The sequence below is a fragment of the Puma concolor genome, chromosome B2, assembly GCF_028749965.1.
Source record: "Puma concolor isolate L17-30 chromosome B2, mPumCon1.1.hap2, whole genome shotgun sequence".
Lineage (NCBI taxonomy): Eukaryota > Metazoa > Chordata > Mammalia > Carnivora > Felidae > Puma > Puma concolor.
Window position 1 is genome coordinate 116,866 of NC_141671.1, and position 17,116 is coordinate 133,981.

Here is a 17,116-nt window from a genome sequence, read left to right on the forward strand (position 1 = left end):
GAAGGGCTGATGCTCCGCATCACCTCCTCCAGGACCCCACAGGTCTGCACCTGAGTTTTCACAACTTACACTCCACTCCACGACCAAGAATGGAGGCTCTCTCAAGTTAGTTCAGAATACTAGGAAAACAGACATGCAAATAAGGAAAATGGGATTTTCCACCCCAGGCCTCATGGGAAGGTACGGCTGGGGCGCTGGGAGCACAAAACCAGGCCTCAGAGCAAGGACTAGAGATTTTAAAATGCTAATAATAATAATAATAATAGCAGACACATGCAGCCCTCCCTCTGGCCTGTCACCACATTGAGTATTTTATATGCTGACTCTCACCACAACCCTGCAGGGTCGGCCGACAACCGTCCCCGACGGGCAGGTGGCTAAGGGCAAGCGGGCACATCCCATGGCGCACACTAGGGCTCAGGTGATGTGGCTCCACGTCCACGCTCAGGGCCACCACCCAATACTGCATTTGTGTGTCTGGAACTGCTAGAAAAGGACACAAGGCCCAGAGACAGGGCGACCCTGGGGCCACTCAGCAGGACGTGTCACCACACTTGCTCCAATATGTAGCTGGGTGCTCTGCTTTCTTCCGCTACGGCTCCTCCAGTGCCTAGTGACATGTTCATCATGGTCCCACTTTGAATTTCCAGGAGAACCTGATGTGCAATGAATTATCATCCCTCACCCCACAGGCTGGCCTGGCCGTGCCTCTGCTGGTCGGGCCAGTGGAGGACAGAGAGCCGGGCAGTCACCTGCAGGGGGAGTGAGACCCTGAGGCCTCCAGCCTCTTCCCAGCCCTGGTGGGATATTTGTGGACAATTCTGTGTGACATTAGTCCTAACCATGATGCAGGTGTTCTCAGCTGTCACCTGCAGGGCTGCTCTTGGCTAACGTCCTGTTCCCTGATTCCAGGTCTCCTGTTCCTCTGACTCCTACAGCTTCCTGCCAACTCACTGTCCCCTCTCTTTTCTGAACATCCACACCAGAGCCTTCTCAGGCCCCTGCCCCAGGTCCCCTACTCCCTGCCCCCACTCCATGCCATGCAAGAGTCAGAGAGGTTTACCTTAAATGCTTCGACACCACATGAGGGTCAGAGGGCATGATGTGACCCAAGTCTCACAGCCAGCAAGCCCCAGGACAGCACCCCTCCCAACACACACACCAGGCTGCTCCAGAGACACACAGGGGCCAGAACAGGGAGCCAGACCCCCCCTACAGATGCTTGGAGGGGGCCCTTCCCCAGACTCCGCGAACTTCACCGGACCTGCAGACAGTCTCTCCTCTTCCTGTGCCCTTAGCCAATGATGTTCCGCCATAACTTTTCCTAGCTTCAGGTTCCTGTGGTGGAACCACTTCTAGAGAGATGTACATGCCTGTGTGTCAGCCCCAGAGAGGCAGGTTGCTGGAGGGGGCAGATATGGGGGCCCTGAGCCCAGGATGAGGAAGAATAAAATTCTGCCCAAAACCAGAGAGTCCTAGAGGCGCCAAGCTTGGGGTGAGAGGACCAGAGCTCACTGAGTGGAGGACAGTGGGGTGAAGGGAGCAGAGCTCACTGAGGGGAGGACGGTGTGAAAAAGCAGTGGGTAATTTTTTAAAGTGTTTACTACACAAAGAGAACATAGTAACAGAACATTTTCCCCTTGACTCAGGGTGTTACTCTCCCAACACCTAAAATGCCATGTGCTGATTCCCGAGACTCTTCACCCCAGGGAAGCCAGTCTTGCGGGACTGACTTAGCAGTTGTGCAGCCTCTGGTGCCGGGTCCCCCCCCTGCCGCCCCAGTCCTGGCGATGGTACACCAGGGCCTCTGTGGGACACAGACCCACAGCCCGAGGAGGCTCAGCCTCTGTCTGAATCTTAAATCAGCATCTCGTTGGGTCCCTGTGTCCCTGAAGCTTGGGACATACTCAATGGTTTCTGTTCCTAAAAAAAGTTTGCTTCCAGGTTTTTGATAAACAAAAATGAAGAAGTCTGGTGCTGATATCGACATAGGCCTTTAAGAATTAAAGTAGAAGGAGAAGGTGGGGGTGTCGCTGAGGGCTCTGGAAACATGCTTTTCGTAACCCTTTTTAGATCGGTTACCAAAGGCACAGAAGACCCACAAAACCGTGGTGGTGATGCTGTATGGTACTGGGACAAGATCACACAGAAAACAGAAGAAGGCAGAGCTTGCAGACAGACCTATGTTTACAAAGGAGGTTGAATTTCGGACATAAATCAGTGAGAGAAGGGACAGAATCTGGACAAGACCACGTTGTGAAAACTGGCTTCCAACAGTAGAGAAACAACCAGCCAGTTCCTCCCTGGAGCCATATGTGAAGGTCGCGTCTAGACAGGTTAAAGACCCAAGTGTAAAAGTGAAACTCTTAACGTTTGTAGAAAATAATGTTAGAGAACAACCTGTGGCCTGAGGGTAGGGAAAGACGTCTGAAAAGGAACCCCAAAAGCACAAACTATGAGGGAGTCATTTGATTACATCAGCATCCAATACTGCGGTCCAGTGACAACAGCAGGGACAACGCTAACAGGGAAAGGCCAGGCTGAGAGATGATACCCACACGTCTGAAGCCAAAGAGACTCGGGTGTGGAATATAAAAAGGAAAGCCTACAAATCAGTAAGAAGGCAGGAACCCGACAGAAAAGTTTGCAAAGAACACGAGTAGTTACATCACAGAGGAGCGCCCGGAAATGCCCACGTGTGTGTGAATGGACACGCAGACTCACCAGTGATTAGACAGATGGGAACTAACACAACAAAACTAACAAAGAGCAGACAGCTGAATAACGGGGGACGTGGGGACACATCTGTGACATATGGACCACCCAGCAGGCTGGGCACAGCTGTGCTGGTGAGGGCACTGCCCTGCACACACCTTCCTCTGTGCCCCAGGGGCTGGTTTCTGGGTAGACGTCCCGGGAGCTCCTAGGCTCACAGCAGCATCACTGTGGTACCAGGGACATGGGTTCATGTCCAGCCCAGCCCTGGGAACGGGGGAGGGCAAGGTGACAGATGCTCGTGCACACGGGGACCATGTGACACGCAGAACGTGGGCTGACCCTAATAATGTGCAGAGTGGAAACACAAGAGATAGGTGAGCCTATGGCAGTATTTTGTGAATTCAGCACGCCACGCAAAAGTACATTTTTCCAAGCCACCTACAAATAAAAATTCAGCAAAGAGTTGCCACGGGCAGGGGACGGTAATTAAGCAGAAAAACAAGTAAAACAAGACGGCAGTTGTGGGCTGGAGATAAGGGTGTGCTGCTAACTGAAGAGTGTGGCTTCATTTACCGCATCCTCCCACCGAGGTCAGAAAAATAGATTTTAGATTCTTTTGTTCCTGTCGCCTGTTTATGAGGAATGTCTTTTATCTTTACTGTTTGTTTTTGTTTTTGTTTTTTTTTTTGGCCTCATTTCTTCTTGTAAACTCTCATTACGTTGGTGAAGAAGGGATGTGCGGGTGGGGGTGGGAGTTCAGAGGTGACTTCGGCCCGAGTCTGTGGGTGAAATCGAGGTCAAGGGCCAGAGGTCGGCAGAGACGTCCAAACAGGGAGACGGAAAATGGCAGTGGGCAGAGGTGACCGGGATGCTACTGGGTGTCACCCGCGGATGGCAGAGCGGAGCTGAGGTGGGCAGGGAGGGGTCTGTGTGAATGGAAAGCTCCAGCGAGCCGACAGACCTTCCCCTGGCCACCCTCGCAGCCCACCTTCTGGGCCTCACCTCCTCAGACGCTCTTTCAAAGCCTCTGCCTCAAAGGTCACGGGCTCCCCGGGAATGAGGGCCCTGGGGGCTCCTTCCCAGGCCTCCCCACTCATGGAGGTGACTGTCCCCTGTCCCACGCGGTTGCCCCCACACGCCCATCCCCCCAGCACTGCCCAGCTCCTTCTTCACCTTTCCGGGAAAGGAGGCTTTCCTGGGCTGCTTCACTAAGGCTTCTCTATCTCCAGCCTATGCCCTCCATTTTCATCCTGATTCCCCAAACTGTCCACCCCATGCTTCCAGCCGAGAGCTAAGTCTCTCAGGCACCATGGGGGGCAGATCGGCCAGGCCATCGCCCCCACTGCTGTGCTGTTCCGTTTCCGTGTTTCTGTCCCTGGACTCATCATCTGCTGCCATCGCCCCTGACACCTCAGTCCCATTTTCATCTTGACCCGAGTTATCCTCTCTTCCAAAGGGCCTCTCGTTACCAAAGATAAGCCAGAGCTCCTAACCCCGCGGCCTGGCTCTCGGGGACCTGCCTGCCCCCACGTCCGTTCCCAGTGCTTCCCCACCAACCACAGGAACTGTGTGTGCTGCCTAAACACACTCTTGTGGCCTCACCTTGCCTCCACCAGGAGCGCTATCTGCCCCTCCCTGTTGGAATCGCGCCTGACTGTCCCCAAGGTCCAGGTCAAAAAGCCACAGTCTCTCCTCCTGGTGCACTTTAAATTTAATAGAGTCTGACGTCACATACAAACACTGTATGAATGAAAACAGGAAGCAAAGATAGTAATAAAGATAAATGCATGAAATAATCAAAGATAATATAGATCTACCATTTATAGTGTTCAAATGAATAAGGTAAAGTTCTCTTTTTTTAATGGAACCACCCAATTTTTACATTAAAGTAATATTTAAGTGATGAATCGCTAGGTTCTGCTTCAGAAACCAATACTACTCTATTTAACTTGAAATTAAATAAATAAATTTTAAAAAGAAAAATAAATATTTAGTGGGTGAATGTCACATGAATATGCATTCATTATAATTAAAAATCAAAATTGAGGGCACCTGGGTGGCTCAGTCAGTTAAGCATCCGACTCTTAATTTCAGCTCAGGTCACGATCTCACGGTTCATGAGTTCAAGCCTCGCATCAGGCTCTGCACTGACAGTGAGGAGGCTGCTTGGGATTCTCTCTCCCTTGGCCCCTCCCTGCTCACTCACTCACTCTCAAAATAAATAAACTTAAAAAAAATCAAAATCAAAATTGTACAAACGTTTGCTTTCCTAAAAATACCTCAGAGAAAAAAGGACAGATTGAAATATAGGAATTAGTGCTACACCTCTTTTGTCATAATGCATATTTTTTAAAAGTTTGTGATCCTACCAGATTTCAGATAAAATGTGGCTTCACAGTAAAAAACTGACTGAAAAGGGCCTTGAATAGTAATGAAAAATGAGAACCTAGCAATACTGAACCTCCTTCCCAAAAGGTTTACTCACAAAATGTGTAACAGAAGAAGTGGTTAACAGACCAAAGGTACATTTTCCTGATACACTAGCCAAAACAAACTACCACCTTTCAAAGAGTATGCTCCTGGGGAGCCTGGGTGGCTCAGTTGGTTGAGCGTCCAACTTCGGCTCAGGTCATGATCTCACAGTCCATGAGTTCGAGCCCCTCATCTGGCTCTGTGCTGACAGCTCGGAGCCTGGAGCTTGCTTCGGATTCTGTGTCTCCTTCTCTCTCTGACCCTTCCCTGTTCATTCTCTGTCTCTCTCTGTCTCAAAAATAAATAAACATTAAAAAATTTAAAAAAAGAGAGTATGCTCCTTATGAGGCCAAAAGTGTCCCAAAATATGGATGAGAATGCAATCACCCATGGGGACACCTGGGTGGCTCAGTCAGTTAAGCGTCCAACTTTGGCTCAGGTCATGATCTCATGATTCAGATGTTCAAGCTCCGAGTTGGGCTGTGGGCCAACAGCTCAGAGCCTGGAGCCTGCTTCGGATTCTCTCTCTCTGCCCCTCCCCTGCTCACACTCTGTCTCTCTCTCTCTCAAATATAAATAAACACAAAAAAATTTTTTAAAAAGAATGGAATCACTCATTATGTTTTATGAGGGAAAAGGTGTTGATGAAGAAACCTGACGATGTCCACAGAGTCATGCGTCTAGAAAAATGTCAGGAAATTAGCTTCCAGGAAATACAAGCTTAACAGACTCTCATTTGAATCTGCAAACACCAACTGCCTAAAAATAAACCTTATAAGATATATAAGTACTGCCAATATACGGTTTAAATAAAGGCAATTTAACATCTGATTCAGAAACGTAAAGGAAAATGCTTCACAACATACTCTGCTATTGGTTGCAAAGGTGAAACGAGACCTCAAAAGTCATAATTCTTGATGCAAACAGGTTAATGCAGAGCCAGTTGCAGTGAGGGTCTCTCTGTGAACCTGCCAGCCTGCGTCAGAAAACTCCTCTTCTGGGAAGCCATCTACGAAAGATGAGTACACGAAAAGATGCTGCTGGAGTTTTTTAAATACCATAAAGCAACAATTATCAAAACTACATAATCACTTCAGAACAGAAAAAAAAACCAACAGGCTGGAACAAAAAAATATATCCTGGGGCACCTGGGTGGCTCAGTCGGTTGAGCGTCCGACTTCGGCTCAGGTCACGATCTCGCGGTCCGCGAGTTCGAGCCCCGTGTCGAGCTCTGGGCTGATGGCTCGGAGCCTGGAGCCTGCTTCCAGTTCTGTGTCTCCCACTCTCTCTGCCCCTTCCCCGTTCATGCTCTGACTCTCTCTGCCTCAAAAATAAATAAACGTTAAAAAAAATTTAAAAAAAATTTATCCTGCTACGATAAAAACCTAATTTATGCCAAACTATGGATGTGGAAAAGACCCACTATTGCAGAAACGATTCGGGGACAGCTGGAAACCAGCACAAAGAAGAATTAACATGAAGTCACATAACGCAGTATGTTGGATTCCAAATAACCCAGGAGTTGACTAATCTCTAAAATGAAATGAAACAGAACAGTATAATCATTGAGATAAATTTCTGGATAGGACATGGTGATGACATTTTTTTAAAAGAATAGAACTGATTTAAATACAAATTTCTAAAATTTTTGCCCCCAGAACGCAATAAAACAGAAAAGAAATAACCAGAATAAGAAGAATGGAAGTTAGACATAGCAAATACAGTTTGTTACCCGAAAGACAAACGACTCTGATGCAGTCACGTAACATCGGTGCCCTGGTTTCAGGGTGAAGTGTAGACCGTGTGTCGACCTGGAGATTAAAGCCTCACCAACAATATTCACAGTCCGGCGGCCGTCAAGGGCTCCAACAAGCACAGACACCGCACAGGGAAGCGGTCACCGTCTCTGTTTAATTTACAAAACGTCATTCAAAGAAACAGAGACAGGTGAGGGTCACAGTGAAGCCTGATTTCAGGATTGTGCAAGGACGCCCACAAACACAGCCAGGCCCTGCTGGGATCCCTTATCCTGCCTCTGCGGCTGCCCCTTCCAGACAAGCCCATCCCTGGAGAAACCGTCCTCACTTGGCCTTATGAACACACGGAATCCCTGGTTTCACAGCTCACACTGGGGTCCATACACCTGCCAGCCCTCCTTCACTCCTCCCTGGTGTCTCTTCCCTCAGCTACACACACATCCTCCTCCTTGCTCTGCACACCTTGCACACCCCACACCGCAAACACTGTCCCTGCGGCACTAAGGAGGTAAACCCTTCACGCGTACCTTGTCCCAGAACAACCCCCACGCTGACCCTCTCCTGCCCTTGCCTGGCACTCAGCATTGTCCGACCCACTCTGCCACATCTACCATCTCTCTCTCTTCCCTCTCTCCCCTCTCCCCTTCTCCTTCTCCTCCTCCTCCTCCTCCTCCTCCTCCTCCTTCTCCTCCTCTTCCTCCTCCTTCTCCTTCTTCTCTCTCTCTCTCTTTCAGCATCTGGAACTCTTCTCAAGACCTCATCCTGCAGGCTCTTCCTCCCTAGATGCTCTTTGGGAATATCACATCAATTCCCTTGAATTTGCACTTCATTTGGTGGATCCCATGCTGGGTCCTGGGGACTCTACCCCCAGGCTCTCTGGAGACCTGCGTCTCATACCCAACTCCAAATCTAACACCCAGCTTACACTCAACTTGTCCTACATGACCCGATGCTTCCTTCTCACCTGCTCTCTGTTCCTTCTCCTTCCATCATCCACCCCCGTGCTATTGGGACATCCTGTAAATTCAAACTCTAATTATGAATTCTTCAAATACAACAAGGCTTTTCCGGACTTGCACCCATGCCTGGTCTTCCCATTGGTCAGCTTTTCTTCCAGGTCTCAGCTGGGAGTCACCTTCTCCAGGAGGCCCTCACCAACCGTGCTAATGTGGGTCACCCATGACTCCATCTCAGACCCCTGTCTGCTTTCCTCACAGCTCAAAAAACACTAGCTTTTGTGTCTGTCTCCCTCCCCAAGCTGCAAGGGCCCCAGCAGCAGGGACGGCATCTGTCTTGTTCACTCTATTCCCAGAATATGTTGTCATTTTTAACACACTTTAGGAACTTATTTGTCTTTCGCAAGTGAACAAACATTGTTATTTATTTCGGGCTTCCTGTCCTAATGTAAAGGCACCCTGAGGGCGAGGATTCTGAATCATGTCTGCACTTCCTACACCAGCACGGCACGCTGCACAGAGCACGGAGCTGAACGGGCCACTGATGAGCGAACAGATTTTCCATCCTGCACCGGGCTGGTCAGTAGGTGGGAGAGGTCTCCCTGTGCTCTGCACGGACGGGAAATAGTGTCGGCAGCCAAGACCTGGCCTCAGGCTTCTGCATGATTTCTCCACCTTCACCTGCAATCTGGACTCCTCACCCTAAATTATAACATGTTCTCAACAAGTCAAGTGTGAAAAAGGTTTTGGATATTCATCTTTCATTATTGGATAGAAAGGCACAATAGTGAAAATATGTCGATTTTCCATCCAAGCAAGTGCTCACTAGATTGGGGCTGGAGGGTGGGCAGGTTTGTAAAAATAATGCTAAAACTAATGGGAAAAATAAGCACAATGGATATCCACGAAAATTCTAAAAAACAAGAGTATCCTGAGGGTTCTAAGACCCACCTGACATTAAAACATTACAAAGATGCAGTGTTTAGATGGTTTGGCACACAGGCAGGAACAGACAGAAGAACAGAGAAGAATAGATAGTTGAGAAAATATGCACGTTTATATAAATATAAAGCATACTGTGAGGCTGGCATTCAAATCAGGGGGGAACTCTGGGTTATTTGAGAAAAGGTGGTGGGAAAAAATGATCAGAACTTGGAAGTTACATCACATTGTCACCAAAATGTATCCTGGATGTTCCAAGACGTACGTTGGAGGATATTCACTGAAACATCCCATGTGACCGCAAAACAAAGCAGTAACTGGAAATAACTCAATGTCTGCCAATTCGTGGTTCACTCATAGAAGTGAATACCATGTGGTTGTTGAAAAAGAATCCATAAGAATTCATCTTTATGTACTAATAGAAAAATGGGAAAATATCCAACATGTACTTTTAGTTTTTATTTTATTTTTTAATTTTGTTAATGTTTTATTTATTTTTTGAGAGAGAGAGAGGTAGCACGAGCAGGGGAGGGGCAGAGAGAGCGGGAGACACAGAATGCAAAGCAGGCTCCAGGCTTCAAGCTGTCAGCACAGAGCCCGACATGGGGCTTGAACCCACGAACCGTGAGATCATGACCTGAGCCAAAGTCAGACATTCACTGAGCTACCCAGACACCCCTCCAACATGCACTTTTAGATGACAAAAATGAGTTAGAAAAAAAATTAGAAAATGTGTGTGTGTGTGTGTGTGTGTGTGTGTGTTCCAAAGAGTAGATTCACACACGCAATTTTCTGGAAGGATGATATACAAAAAACTAACAATGGTTACCTCCGGGAAACAGGAAGATTTTTTTTTTACTTCACACCTTACAGTGTTGTCTGAATGTATCACCAAGAATATGTAACTTTTATGATAAACAAATTGAATAGGATAAAAATAACCACTAAAGGAGGGAGGGAGGGGGAGAAGGAAGGAAGGAAGGAAGGAAGGAAGGAAGGAAGGAAGGGAAGGAAGGAAGGAAGGAAGGAAGGAAGGAAGGAAGGGAAGGAAGGGAGAGAAGGAAGGAAGGGAGAGAAGGAAGGAAGGGAGAGAAGGAAGGAAGGAAGGAAGGGAGGAAGGAAGGAAGGGAGGGAGGGAGGGAGGGAGGGAGGGAAGGGGGAGGAAGGGAGGGAGGAAGAGAAAGACAGAATCATGTACTAATTTCCAGGCTTTGATATATTTGCAGGATAGACAAATACTATATTATTTCACTCATGTACAGTATTTAAGAAACAAAACAAATGAGCAAAGGAAAAAGAGACAGAGAGACAAGCGAAGAAACGGACCCTTAACTGCAGAGAACATACTGGTGGTTCCCAGAGAGGAGGTAGGTGATGAGGAAGAAGGGTGCACCTGCTGTGAGGAGCACTGGGTGACGGGTGGACGTGTGGAATCACACTACATTGTACATGTGACACTGATACTACACTGTTGACTATACTGGAATTTAAATTTTAAAAACCATGATTACAAAAGTCTCATAAAATATACATATATTTGCAGGATAATTATCAGGGATGCAAAGCCTGATGACATTTCTCACCAAATGTCTAGTTCAACCAGGGGAACCATATAGTCTCAGTCCTGGGGGCTGTCAGGCCCACGTCCAGCCTACAGACGAGCATCAAATGAAATTACATTTCAGATATTTCTATATGAAATCGTCAGGGAAAATGTATTACAAAACTGTTGTTAAATAAAGATGGAATCGAAAGGCATAGAGTTAACAATATACAGAAAATATAGGCATGGTTGGCAGTTAGAAGCGTTTTTGTGGATGCTTTGATGTTTGTGGTCAGCTTTTTAATATTTGTAATTTGTCGTCACTGCAAGTAAATATGTTCTTTAGCTCCTAATTTTACATATTCTCATTTTTGGATCCTTTTTCTGGAAAAGGCCCAACGATGTGTCAGCTCCAGCCCACAAACCTGGAGCGCCCCCCCCCCCCCCGCCCCAACGAAGGTCGGGAGATGGTGAGTGTCACGCAGCCAGCACCGCGGACTCGAGGCCCTAACGCAGAACTGGGGGCGGGGTCCGCGCGGCCGGGTAGGTGCAGTGGGGGTGCGCAGAGGCAGGTGCTGCAGCAGGTGCAGCGGCAGGTGGCGGGTCCGCAGAGGCAGGCGCGCCCCCAGCACCACGATCCGGCCCGCGCTCCCCGCAGTTTTCCGTCCTACCCGCGCACCTGCCAAGTTCCAGGCAACGCTCTACCTCCACTGAAAGTGGGGCAATATAATCAGGATTGCCCCCAAATCCGTCGTGCTTTTTTTTTTTTTTAATTTTTTTTCCAACGTTTATTTATTTTTGGGACAGAGAGAGACAGAGCATGAACAGGGGAGGGGCAGAGAGAGAGGGAGACACAGAATCGGAAACAGGCTCCAGGCTCTGAGCCATCAGCCCAGAGCCCGACGCGGGGCTCGAACTCACGGACCGCGAGATCGTGACCTGGCTGAAGTCGGACGCTTAACCGACTGCGCCACCCAGGCGCCCCCGTCGTGCTTTTTTAAACGCACTCAGTCCCCTACGCGCGGAGGGCGCGCTCCTGGCTCATTCGCGCGCGCGCCCAACGGCGGTCCGTGCCTCAACAACCCCAACGTTCCCAACTGCCACCCGACCACAGCCCCCCCAACGACAGACGGTCACCCGACCACGGCCACCCGGCCACCCTACACTCGGCCGCTCACCGGACGGGCCAGCAGCCCCTGGCCCGCCCGACGCCGCAGGCCTGTGAACCTGGGTCTCGACCCTCCAGACGGAGAGACTCGCCCCCCAGCGCCCTGAGGGTGGTCACCAAGCAAGTTCCGTAAGTGACTCTGGAAAAGATTAACACTTGATTTCCCACAAGAGAGGCAGCCTCAGAAACCGGCCTCTGAACTTTGCCCTGCAGGACCTCAGCCTTTCAACTCACCCCGGTTCTGGCCCATTTATCAAGAGCCCTAGCAACCGTGGGGCCCAAACCGATGGAATGGAAAAGCTTTGCTCAGACGCGGAGCCCGCGGAAATCTTTGTTCACTTACAGGTTTTTAATGCATCATTAGCACCACTGCGTGTGTCCTGTTTGGCTCCTCTTTCTGCCTCTAGAGCTGGCTCAGCTCCCGTCTCCGTGTCGCGTCCTGGTCTGCAAACTGAGACCTATCAGGGGCCCTGGTGCCACAGGGCATCCCCTTATGCTGGTGTTGCACTGAAGCTAGAATTTTGGGGTTCCAGCCTATGCACTGAGCCTGGGAAGGAGGACATCTCCGAGCCCAGCTCTTCTGGAAGCGAGAAATGAGTCCCAGCCCCGACGGGGGGGTGCGGGGTGGGGGTGGGGCTATAAGCGTGCACAAGGAAAGTCCATGCGGACTTGACTACTGAAGAAAACAGGTTTTCCAAAGGAAGCTCCACAGGAGGACAAAGTGCCAGAAAACCCGAGGCCTGGATCAGAAGCGTTTCCGTTTCCGCCGGCCGCCAGGGGTGCACTGAGCACCTCCCGCTTCCCGTAAGTGCAGACAACTAAAGAATCTGGATAAAATATTTTCAGAGTACTCCCAAAATGGAAAGTTTGGGGAAGGAAAGGGCACTGTAGAGGTGAGCCGGGCGCTTGGGGCTGCTTCTGGGACATTTGCTGGTTCTGCAGGTTGTGGACTTCCCGGGCTGTATTTTCGGCAGCCTTTGAAGGAGCTAGAAGTGAAGTCCCAGGCCCCAAAATGTCGTGTTGAACTTGTTTAAGGCGACTCTAGACTGCCAGTGTCAAAAACGAACATCTTTCTGGGTGTGGTAGGCCTAGTATTTCTACACATACGTTTTCACATATGTAGCTCACAGGTGGAAATCACCGGGCCCCAGAGGGGAAGAGACCAGCAGGACGGGAAGCAGAAATGAGAGAAGAGAAGGAGACCCACAGAGGACTTCAGACATTGGGGTCACTGGACACGGACAGTGCTATATTGGAGGAAATAAAGGCCAAGCTGGAAAGATCCAGCAGAGAACTAGGAATTACAAGATGCACAGCAGATTTAGCGAGGGGAGCAAGACTGAGGCCGTGCTGGGCACGACAGTCATACAGTCATGGGAACGGGGTGTGGTGGCCTTGCTAGTGCATCTGTGACCAGGAATTGGAAAGATCACAGCCACGTGGAGAGAGTCGCTGACTATTTCCAGTTCAGCTTCTCTCACGACAAAATGATATAACCAAAAAAATGAAACATACGATGTAATTTTTACGATGTAATTTAATTTTTAAAAGGTTATATACATTCACTTGATTCAAACATTAATACACAAGGGGCGCCTGGGTGGCTGAGTCAGTTAAGTGACCAACTCTTGATTTTGGCTCAGGTCATGATATCACAGTTCATGGGTTCAAGCCCCACATTGGGCTCTGCACTGACAGCACAGAGGCTGCTTGGGATTCTTTCTCTCTCTCTGTGCCTCCCTCCTCTCTCCCTCTGTCTCTCTCTCTCAAAATAAATACTTTTTAAATGTTTTAAAAAATTAGTACATGAAAAGATGTACATCAAAAAATTTACAACCACCCCGCCTCTGTTCACACCTCTGCCATGACCCTCTCCCTGCCCCACAGGGAAACACGTTTATTAGTTTCCTGTGTGTCCTCTCATTGTGTCTTTATAAAAGGGGTGAATCAAGTATATATTTGTATTTCTCCCTTTTATTAAGGAAAATTTGCACAGTAAACACTGTTGTATTTTTACTTAAGAATATTGCCTGAAGATTTTTGTCTAACCCTCTATAAAATGTCTCAGTTTAATATAGCAACAAAAATTAGCGATTTTGCACCAGCTTGGGTGCTGACGATGGCCAGATGGGGAAACAAGGTCATGTGAGAACCTTTATGTTCAGTGTTATTAGGAGAACTTTCCCAGGACTGGGCTCTGGGCAGGGTTACACTGCCACCCTGTGTGTGGTGTGTGGCTGCCTCCCCACCTGTGACAGCTGCCGGGCCGCCTTTCCCACGTTTTGTTGTGATGCAGGATGTTAAGTTGGGAGTGTCTGGGCAGCCAGGGCCAGCAGCTGTCCCGTGCTACCTTGGCCAGAGATATCGCTGGAGACCGGGGAGGGGGAGGGTCAACCTGCCCCTGTGCAGACTCAGCAGAAAGTCTTAAGTTGATTTCATAAACTGGACCATGAAACTGACCTGGGACCGGCAGCAAGGGGCAATCAGGTCCCTAGGGAGCTAATGGGTACCAGGACACTGTGAAGCCAAGAGTAAGCCAGACAGGGGCGCCTGGGTGGCTCGGGCAGTTACACGTCCAACTTTGGCGCAAGTCATGATCTCACGGTTTGTGAGTTTGAGCCCCGCATCAGGCTCTGTGCTGACAGCTCAGAGCTTAGAGCCTGCTTTGGATTCTGTGTCTCCCTCTCTCCCTGCCCCTCCCCTGCTCATGCTCTGTCTCAAAAATAAACATTGAAAAATTTTTTTAAAGAGTAAGCTAGACAAATAGGGAGGCATTCTTGTTTGCAACAGAAGCTGTCCATTTTAAAAGCCCCCCTAAGTTATCCAACATGTAAAGCAAACCAATAAAATGTAAATTTTGACACTTGGGTTAAAAAAAAATTGACAAATGACATTTGACCCCAAGATAGCTGGAAGAGTTTCTTTTCCGGGGAGAATTTCAGACCCTTTGGAAACATTGACCTTTTTACCTGACTCTCCAGGGTCAGCGGCGTCTGATCAAAGGTACATTCTTTATGTACAGGAAAGTCCTAGGCCAAGGTCAGGAGAGGCCCCCTAACTACCCCCATGCCCACCCCACCCCCAGGCAACCGTGCAGAGAAGCTTGTCTAAGATTCAAGAAGATGGAGAAGATGACTCCAGCCAATGGGGAAGGAAGATTACTTAGTGTCACTAGATAAAGTACAGAGAGGATGCTCAGATAAACTTGAACTTCAGATAATTTTTTAGTATAAGTATGTCTCAAATAATTGCACTATCACCTGAAATTCAGATCTAGCTGGGCATTCTGTGCTTTTATGTGCAAGATCTGGCAAGCCTACTTGTCAAATGTGGGTCCAGAATATCTGTCTGACTGGAGAAGGTAGTGTGCCCTGAGAGGGGGTTCAGGTGGAGGGCAGGGGCCCCTGGTGGCCTGTAAACACCAGCAGAACTTCAGACTCCGTCCTGGAGGAAATAGGAGGTGATTTGGTTTTTCAGTAATATTGAGGGTTTGTCTAGTTGTAAAAGCAAGTGTGCTAACTGCAATATACGTGGACAGCACAGAAGAGTGTAGGTTAGCTGTGCACCCGCCAGGCAGCAGGGGCAGCTGTGACATCTCACTGTTAACTGTCCGCAGGGTGTCGCGTAGTTAGTACTCGCTGGGCCTGATTCACGCTCTACTGGAAACTGGGCCCCTACCTCCTACCCCCTCCTGCTCTACTTTTCCTCCATGATCCGTACTATCTTCTAACGTGCATGACGTCTGGTTAGCCCAGTCTGGCTGTCCCTGGTGGGTGATGTCACCAGTGCTTAGAACTGCGTCTGGCACGTGGAAATGCTGAACACCTGTGATCAGGTGCACAGTCATTTTCTCTGAATGTTCTCAGAGCTGCCAGCACGCAGCCCAGAGAGATTGCCAGGGCCCCGCCCACCTGAGGGTCGTGAAGTTGCCTGCATGGAGAGTTTGTGATGTGTCTGGAGGGAGGTGCAAGAGGTGGGGAGAAACCCCCCCCCCCCACACACACACACACACACGCTGGTGAGGACCTGGGAACTCAGAGCTGGGGGTGAGACAGAGGACGGCTCCCGAGCCATACAGGAGTTAGTCTGGGCGGTGCAAGCGGCATACTTACTGTCTCACAGCTGTGGGGGTTACAAGTCCATGATCAGTGTGGTTTGGGGCCCCTCCCCTTGGCTTGCCACTGTCCAGTTTCTTGCTATGTCCTCACATGGACTTTGCCCTGTACGGGGCATCTCTGATATCTCTGTGTCCTAATCCTCGCTCGTGAGGACACCAGTCAGACCAGATTAGAGCCCACCCTGGCGGTGTTACCATGCCTCCAGGCGGCAGCTGCATGGAGACGTAGTAGGGTTAGGGCTTCACCAGGTGCATTTCAGCCCAAAAAGATCTGAAGTGTGGAGGCCATGGGAGAGGCAGGCCTCGGCACCAGCCTAGCGTTCAGAAGGCAGGTGTCCTGCACACCTGAGTCCCCTCTGCTAACACCTCCCGCCACAGGATTTTCCAGCTACTGTCCTGGGTTCCTCCTGGAAGGCGGTCCAGTCTGTGGGTGTCTTTGTCAAGATGTGGCTCTCAGAGTGGGGAATTACAAAGGTCTCTGTGCTGGGATCCGGGCACAGCAATTCTGTGGTACAAAAAGCTAAAACAGTCCGAAGTCTTCTGACAGGGGTCTGTTTAGATCCTCAGCTGCAATCATATTTATATTTCTGACCACTTTTCTCTGATGTCATATATTGCACAAATAGCATAATTATGGAGGGTAGACAGACTGTGTTCAGGTTCTCCAGAGAGACAGAGCCAACAGGATGCATAGAGAGAGCTTTAGAAGACTGGCTCATACCACTGTGGGGCTGGCAGGCTGGAATTCCGTGGGGCCGGCCGGCAGGTGGAGCCCCCAGAACCTGTTGATGTAGCGCCTGGAGGCAGAATTCTCTTTTCCAGGGGAAACTCAACTGATTGATGAAGCCCACCCACACTAGGGAGGCTCATCTGCTTTACTCACCTAAACGTATCTTCACAGCAGCATCTACACTAGCCTTGACCAAATATCTGGGTACTGAAGTTTGGCTAAATTGACACACGAAATTAATTAACCAGGCCCTCACGTAGGCCAATCCAATGATTGAAACACTATATTCCTTCTTTGGAGAAATGTCTGTTCATGTCTTCTGCCCATTTTAAAAAATGTTTATTTATTTTTGAGACGGACAGAGACACAGTGCAAGCAGGGGAGGGGCAGAGGGAGAGGGAGGCACAGAATCTGAAACAGGCTCCAGGCTCCGAGCTGTCAGCACAGAGCCCGACACGGGGCTCGAACCCACAAACTGCGAGATCATGACCTGAGCTGAAGTCGGATGCTTAACCGACTGAGCCACCCAAGTACCCCATCTTCTGCCCATTTTTAATTGGATTATTTGGGTTTTAGGTATTAAGTTGTATAAGTTCTTAACATATTTTAGGTACTAACTCTTATGATTTCACTCATAGGGGGAATTTAAGAAACAAAACAAATGAGCAAAGGGAAAAAAAGAGAGAGAGGCAAACCAAGAAACAGACTCTTAA

At 49.1% G+C, this 17,116-nt stretch overlaps 1 long non-coding RNA gene across 1 annotated transcript; it reads right to left on the minus strand.

Annotated features, from left to right (window-relative positions):
- Nucleotides 1-4,411: 4,411 nt before the first annotated feature.
- On the minus strand, nt 4,412-6,308 carry LOC147580530 (uncharacterized). The gene is made up of 2 exons (XR_015250745.1): nt 6,057-6,308; nt 4,412-4,458 (listed from the first exon to the last, which is right to left on the minus strand). It is a non-coding gene; the product is annotated as an uncharacterized LOC147580530 (long non-coding RNA).
- Nucleotides 6,309-17,116: the final 10,808 nt, after the last annotated feature.